Source organism: Oryzias melastigma, linkage group LG12, assembly GCF_002922805.2.
Source record: "Oryzias melastigma strain HK-1 linkage group LG12, ASM292280v2, whole genome shotgun sequence".
In the NCBI taxonomy this organism is placed as follows: Eukaryota; Metazoa; Chordata; class Actinopteri; order Beloniformes; family Adrianichthyidae; genus Oryzias; species Oryzias melastigma.
In genome coordinates this window covers 7,702,740-7,711,014 of record NC_050523.1, presented here as the reverse complement: position 1 = coordinate 7,711,014, position 8,275 = coordinate 7,702,740, and the positions used below count along the sequence as shown (strand labels likewise).

Here is an 8,275-nt window from a genome sequence, read left to right as displayed (position 1 = left end):
AATAAACAGGTTAGAATTTGTGGTCGTATGATCCGGTCTGCAATGCTTAATAATAAAAATGCAAACATTTCAGGATTTTATTGTTATTATTGTTTAAAGGGTTTAGAAACCTTTGCAGGATCATTTAAAGTTTTTATAAGTTAATATGCTTGATTTTTAACTGTCCAAAAGCTTTGAAAAAAGGAAAAAAAAGAAAACTGAGCAGAGAAAAAGAATGTATCCTGAAGTTTCATTTTTGCCCCCATGTAGCTCCACCCCTGAAAGACACTTCAAAAATTAAAAAGTTTTCTAAGTGAGAATTTGTTAATTCAACAAATACGTGGAGTTTGGCTTGCTATTTTGCAATATCATGACATTATTCTTAGTTTCTGAAATCCAAAATAGACAAAAAAGGATATTAAGTTTGTTTGTTTTCTTTTTTCTGCTTTGCAAAAGAAAACTGGTTGTCCACGCCATGAAACCCAGAGAGAAGAACATTATACCAGGCTCGTCTGGTTGTTTTATGCCTGAAATCCTCCCTTCCTACTTCTTTTCATCTACACTTTCCTTGTAATTGGTTTATATTCAATAACGTACATCAATAAAAGATAATAGCTTTTCCCTGAATTCACCTCATAGAAACACTTTGGAAAAAGCAGTGCCTCCATCTGATGTTTCCCCCTATGAAGCATAAACGCTGCGCCTGAATACGAGATAAGTTCATAATGCGGCTCGTCCGTGGAGGTCCGGCCACTGTGACTCCAGCAGAACGAGCAGCAGGACGTCTCCGTTTCTGTCCTCTCCTCCTCCGGCATAATCACCCATGCCCACAGTAAACATTTAGGGCTTTTTTTTCCTTCTCATCTTGCACCCTTACAGACATAAACAACACCCACCCACACAAACGCACACCTAGAACACATTTGCATGCAGAGGCTCCTGTTTTTGAACACAGCAAGGCATTTTATAGGAAACGGAAAAACACTTTATGTGATTAAAGCAAAGCCTGGGTTTATTGTTTGTAATTTCATTTGAGGGATTCACTTATGCCAGGAGTAAAACAGTTTGAGCGCCGCAGCTTGAAATGACTCACCTGAAAAAGAATCACCTGATCTCCAGAAAGCAATAAGAGAAAAGATGACTGTAGTATTTTCTGCTAAATTACTTTTTAATGTATTTATTTGTTTATTTTTCAGTAGTAAAGTCTAATTTAAGGTTCTTCCTTCCAGGTATTCTCAGCCTCTGTGCAAACTCTGGACCCTCCTTTCAGGAAACACGTTCTAAATTATGTGCAGGTTTTGTTTGAGCTTCATCGTCCTTGTTCTGTTGGTAGATTGCAAATTTAACTTTTTCATCCCATGTTTAACAGGATTTACTCCACTGATTCCTGTGAATTAGGTCAAAGCTGGTGTTGATAACAGATTAATGGAAGTAATAAGTTACGTTCACAACGGACTCGGTATCATGCGATATGACCACTTCCAATGAGAAGTAAACGTGAGTAAATGAGCATTGCTGGTGTTCAAAACTCTTGTGTTCACACGTTGTAAGTTTCTAAGACAGTTTTCAGGCTCTACATACAATTTCTGCAGTTGTTGAATATTTTTTAAAAGTTAAACCAGTTAAACTTAAAATACCTACTCCAATAAAAATAGTATTTTTTGTGTTTTAACATGTACTTGTAGCATTTTTCTCATAATAGAGGACCTATATAAAAGAATTTACAATTAAAACTGTGTTTCTTAGTATTTCTTAACCTGTGACACTTAAACAAAATCTTTAACAAATTGAAACCTTAACACGATCACAGATTACAATGATTGTGTTAAAGGTTCAAAAATTACAGAAAATCAAAGAACATAAACACTGGAGCTCCAATGTAAAAGGGTTAATTGTGTTTCAAAACATTTATAAACTTTACAGTTTTTTAAATATTGAGCAAAATATTCTCCATAGGGAATGAATGAAAACTTTTTCAAAAACTTTGTGCACTTTGAAACGATTAACTGTATTTTTTTTAAAAAATCTGGCAATGAGCTGTAATATTAGCATTATGCTAGCTCGTTTTGGCTAGTTTAGTATCTACTGATGGTTTTTAAAGTTAATTTAATCTAATATTTTAGCAACATGCTGACACTTTTTGGCTAAGCTGTTATCTACTGAAGTTTGTTAGGCTACTTTTGAGTTTAACTAATATTTTAGCAACAAGCTAACATTTTTACAGAGAATTTTTATGCTATGTTAGAGTTGAGCTAGTATGCTAGTAAGCTTTTTAGGCTAAATTGGCATCAACTAAGGATTTCTGGGCTAATTTAGAGTTTAGCTCATATTTAAGCAACACTGGCATTAATGGAGGATTTTTATGCAAATTTTCTACAATTTCTTTTCAGAAATTTAGGCCAACTTCAGCGGTCTTTCATGATTTTTTTGCGAATTTTCAAGTCTTTTAGTAAATGCGTGTAATAGCTTTTGCATTTTAAGCAAATCCCTTCAGCAATTAGAGTAAATTAAGAAAAACATTGCCTGCTTAAATCACATAAATTCTGTTTTTACTAAAGATAATTGTGTGTCCAGTTTATGCATAAAGTAATTCCACATGGACACACCTCTCTCTGAAGAGTTGTTGCATTTTTTAAGTATTAAAAGCTATTTTTTAAATTAATTTACAGACTTTCCACTCTGACATTCTTTAAAACTGTCACCGGTAGCATTCTGGAGGAGAACAGAACTTGCAATTTTTGGGACAAAAAAGAAAGAATCCGAGGTATTTCTCTGAAGCTGTTAGATCAGCGTCAGTTGTCCTTTTCTAACTCTCAGACAAGCTCTGATCAAACAATCTGTTTTAGATTTTCTGTGATGTTTAAACCTTTTGCCCCAGGCGCCTTTTCTCTAGTTTTCCCCACTCTTAAAATTGCAGAAAACAGCATCAGATCACACACCCCACTCACATATTTAAAGCTGNNAAAAAAAAAAAAAAAATTAAATTTCCAGCATGATGGAAACCTTTCTGACAAAATAAAAGATTAACGTTATAAGTGAAAAAGCAATATCTCTTCCTCTACCCCTCTGTGGCCTTTTTAATGGGAAGGTTGTTCCATTTGATGTTTCTCCAAAACAAAATAAATTGTGTTCTCAGAGAGTCTGTCCCTTCCTTTATTTCCCATGCAGGCAATATAATAAAGAAACTTCTGTATGTGGAAGGAAAAATTAGGCGTAAAAGGAGGATAAGCGGGAACAAAGAAGTATACTGGGGAACAACAAAGGTTGGAAACAGAAACGAGAAGAAAAAATATAAACGCAAGGGAAGGCAGTGTGGGGTCGAGCAGCAGCTATGGTCTTATCTGGAGATTTCTAACTTTATATCCTCATTAGAGACAAAAAGAATGGTGTATAAAATGAAAAAGAAAAGCACTGATATTTAAAAAAATGACAAACTCAAAAGATGTTTTGCAGGTTCTGGACATGTTTTAACCACCAGAGACATTGTTTTTTTTCAGATTACAAAAGTTAAATGGATCTTAAATGATGTTTTAAGGATATTTTTAAGAGTATTTTGATTTTTAATTGTGCATAATCTGTGTGCACTTGCAGCCAAACGTAGAAATCAAGTGAAGTATATACCGTCAGTGTACATTAACTTGGCTTTATTTTGCTGTTGGATGGATACAACTGTTGTTTCCAAAGTGGAAAGTTTCCATGACAAACACTAAATTTCAATTTTTTAAAGTATGTTTATTATGTTCCAAAAATAACCTGCAACAGGTGGAATCTGTGCAGTAGAATTATAGACGTTTTAAGGCTGTAAAACCCCTCACTGGACTCTTTAAACTATTTTCTCAGACAAACATACATTTTTTCACACTTTTCTATTTTGTCTGAACTCTCAAAGTTAAAACTAAGAGAAAAAAACAGTATTACAGAATGGAAATAAAAGATCTGATCACAATCAAAGATTTTTGTAAAAAGTGGCAAACTGAACACATTCTGTACATTACGTACATTATAAATGCAATAAATACCTAATTTCATCCATCTTCACCCTGCAGATTTACATCACACATTATCCAGGTTTCTAAGACACCTTAGCATTAGCTTCTTCTTGCACTTTCTCTGCCTTTTTTGGATGTTTATGCTGCAGTAAAATCTAAAAAAACCAAACATATCCTTCTGTACTTCTCTAAAAACTGCAAACTTTCATAAAGTGACGTCACAGCCACAGTGAAAAACCAATAGAGTTATTATGTTGAAGCATATTGAGACCGATAAACCTCTGCGTGATCATCATTATTTCGCTCTTGGTTTTCCAGTCGCGGATGCTGCGCACGCAGAAACATGAATCAGCATCCAGAGCAGGCGGCTGAGCCAAATTGCAGCAGTTGAGATGTTTTTAATGACTGCTGGGGTCTCATTGTTGTGACCCGCCGCCGAAAACAAGGAAGTCACTCATCATTGGCGTGCTGTGGCAGCTGTTGTCGTAGAGACGGGAGCCCAGTGGAGATAATTGTTGGAGGGGTTTAGTGGTTCGGGCCACCTGCCGCAGTATTTGGCTGGGATCTGCGTGCGCATGTTGGTGAGGGAGAGTGTCTCTGCAGACGTTTGTGGATGATGTGCCTGTCCTGGCACAGTTATCCCCGGGCCAGGTAAGCGTGGAGGCAGAGTGGAGAAAGGAGGGCAGGGTACACAAACGGCTTAAGCATAACCTCGCGTAAGGCTCTCATGGGGGATAAAATCTTCCAGCTCTATTACTGTACATATTACCTCTACTGTAGGTAATCCTATGGGCTCAGAGAGGTCAGCAGCTGATGAGCAGCAGCGTGTGGTTGTGAAGCCTCACAACAACACTTATTTTTTATACAGCGGCTAACCTAAATAGAGCTGTACCTGGGTAGTCATTTTCAATAGGATTTGTAGGTCAAGAGTCAAGCCCAGAACAACGGTCTACTAATCTTTTCTTCTGTTGGTGTCTGGACTGAGGTCAGGAGTTGTTCGGAAAAGCAGCTGGGCCTCCACAGGGCACCCTCTCATTCGGTGACGTCCACTGCAGCACCTCTTTATCCCAGTCTAATTACCTCGTCCGTTTGCAGTTGTTTACGAACAATGTCGATTAACATCTTAAGTGTGTTTGCGCTGACAGCGATCTCTATGTGAGCCACTGCAACGGGGATAATTGGGTTATCAGATAGTAAACAATCCTCCGATGTACTTCAGAGAGAGATTGTTTGCAGTTGCAGGATATTTCCACAGCTGTGTCTCTGCATGCAAAGTGATCATCTATATTGCTTTTTTTTTGTCGTCGACTATCTCCCCTCTGAAGCGTTTGCTTATGACTGGAGTTTTCCCACTCTCGCTTGTCACCATAAATCAGATGATTGATAATCGCTGCCTTTCGGGATTCTAACTTTTGGTGTTACATCACCAGAGCTGCTGCGAGTGACGGCTCACTTTCCACCGCGTAACAGTCCAGTAACTTCATTCAAAAGTCAGAGCGGATGCTGCGTTTTGCTGTCGCCGAATTGGGGAAACGGAGAGCGAAGAAGCTCTGACACATGATCTATGCTTGCGCAGTACATCAATATTATGCAGCTTTGCCTTCAGGTTAAAGCTTACATCACAAGGAAGAAACTGCTGTTTCATCTGATACTCGACCCAAATCTTCGGAATATTGACCAGTCAGTATGAACGGCGGCTACAGAAGGCTTAAATTCTCATTAGTTGCAGGAAAAAAAGTTTCAATAAACAAGTCACTTCTTCATCTGTATGCTTCAGATGCTCATACTTCTATGCCAAACTCACATTGAAAACATAAACTCTGGTGAGCTCATTAGCCAGAATCTGTATCTGTATCATTGAAGTGCCCTGCTGCCATCTACAAGCATTTACCCTAAATGGTAGGAATACAAACTATACACATCCATCCTCTAAGGCCTTAAGAGTTTGACAGTCAAGCTATGAAATTTTAGCAACATTCAATTAAAGCCAATTTAGCTCAAAGGTTTCACAATAAATCTTTCTATTAGCAAAATACTCAAAAGTTTAACAAGTCATAAAATGTTCATTTGCACAACATTTTCAAAAATAAAATATATTTTTCAAAGATCAACCTTTTAAAGACCCACTCCAATCATATTTAGATCTATTGAAGGTCTTTCAATTATAATATATATATATATATATATATATATATATATATATATATATATAGTTGTTTTCTATGATATGGTTTCTCCAGAGTAGTTCTAGATGGGACTGTTGGTACGGAGTAAGCCTGCCCTCATTTCCCATCATCCATCTTTTTACACTTTCTTCTGTTAGCTTTCAGCTCCTTTCAACTCTCCAACTTATCATTACCAGTGCAACAAAAATGGTGAGCAATATTTGATCTTTCCAGCCATAAAGTTTTGATGTCAACTCAGACGAGAAAAACGAAGACGGTCATGGATCTATTTGTCCTCAAGTGGATGCATCAGAATGGAGTGGAGCGGAGATGCTTGCGGCCCGCCAAATATAGATTTTATGCAACAATTGTAATATATTTTTTTACGTCCGCTCCTGATTTACAACAAATTGAATAATTATTTATTAAAAAAATTAAATTTGAAGCTTAATTTTCTTCATATATGTCCTCCATCATGAGAAAAAACATGTTAAAGTAACCCAAAACACAATTTTCATGAACTAAAACAAAAGCGTGAGTGCAAATTAGAGGTTAAGTCAATTTTAAAACCTCGTCTTCCGCTGATTCTACTTAAAGGATCTCTGAAGGAAGCTGCTTGTAAAGCGGGTTCTCGCTTACTGCAGCACTAGACGCTTGATAAATGTGACTTCCTCTTCATTTTCCGAAAGTGCTGACTCTGCAGTTGGCTCTTCAGCTTAATCCTTATAAGTCTGACAACAAATAAATAATCAAAAACAAAAGGCTTAATTACAACAAACTCCCTCTTGTACTTGCTGCCACATGCAGGTTTTAGCACCTAGCTCGAGGATTTCGCCAACTCTTCAATTTCCTTATTATTTAAATATTTACAAACACGTCTGGATCAATACGCTTTAACCGGAATGATACTTTCCGTAGTTTGAGTTGTCATCCAAACATCACAACTAAACGTGTTAAGATTATTTTGTGGAAAGTGTTTTTACTCAATAAATAAAGAAAAATATGTTTTTTAAATCACCAAAGTGCATGGCTAAAAAGATAAATGGCTTTGCTTATGCTCAAACACAATCAAATAAAAATAATAAATAAAAAGATTAAATAAGGATTAAAACTACTGATATCAAGTTCATTCCTTTTACTTACTTTGATTTTTTTTTAGCAAATAGCAATTGTTTTAAATCTAAAATTTAAAAAAATGGACAACAAATTTGATGAAGTGACTGATTAAGTTGACAGAGATGGCATCAATTAAGCTTAAAAGTTTAATCTTAGAAAAAAGTACAAGGATAAATAAAAATAAAAAAACTTGAGAAGGGTAAAAAGAAAGTTCTGAGCATCAAAAGCGCATTAAGCAACATTAGTGCATTTTTTGGAATATAAGTCACATTTTTTTACATAGTTTGTCCAGAGGTGCGACTTACCCTGGGTTCACACCGGTTGTGAAGCAGTTGTCAATCGCAGTATTTTATTCTGAAAAATTGGTAATATTTTGAAAATTGACCGGATTTTCTCGTGAGTCCTGGCGTGACTTCCTGCCGGGATTGACGTGGATCGCTTGCGGGTAGCGCAAAAAATAGACCAGACGCTGAAACAATTGCTGCACCGCGCGAGCTGGCCGCGGAGGATGCAGCGCTTTGTACATTTATATATTATCCTTTTTGTGCCGCTCCCGCAGCGCTTTCGCGTCTGATACAAACCGTTATACTCAGACGCGACTTATATGTGATTTTTTTTTTTTTAATAAAAAGTGACAACCACTAGAGGGCACTGTAGGTGTGTATATCAATATTTTTCTACTGACAACAAATAAGAAGAAGTACGAGGCTTTAATAAATTGTTCCAACGCGTCACAGAGGATGAAGAATTTGATGAATTTAAAGTGATATAAAGAATTTGGTTAACTTGATAGCATGTTATGCATGCTAAATAGTTGTTCTAACATACTAGATTCCTCCTATGTTTCATGAAGCTATGAACATCATTGTATGATGTGCATATATATTTATAATCAGTCTAACATTGTTATATATTTCATTATTAGGATTTGCCTGTTAAGATAAAATTCTTGATCCTGTTTTTTACATTTCTCCCCAAAAAGTGTGACTTATATGATTTTTTCTTAGTCTTTTTAATTTTTTTTTT

General features: G+C 36.3%; 1 protein-coding gene and 1 long non-coding RNA gene across 2 annotated transcripts in view; both read left to right on the top strand.

The window, feature by feature from the left end:
- LOC118599427 overlaps positions 1–197 on the top strand; it is a 1,166-nt gene extending 969 nt beyond the window's left edge. The window contains exon 2 of the long non-coding RNA XR_004948763.1: positions 10–197. This is a non-coding gene — a long non-coding RNA (uncharacterized LOC118599427). The remainder of the gene's footprint in view (positions 1–9) is intronic.
- Positions 1–8,275, top strand: part of LOC112163163 (netrin-G2) — an 86,086-nt gene that overhangs the window by 7,869 nt on the left and 69,942 nt on the right. The window lies entirely within an intron of this gene.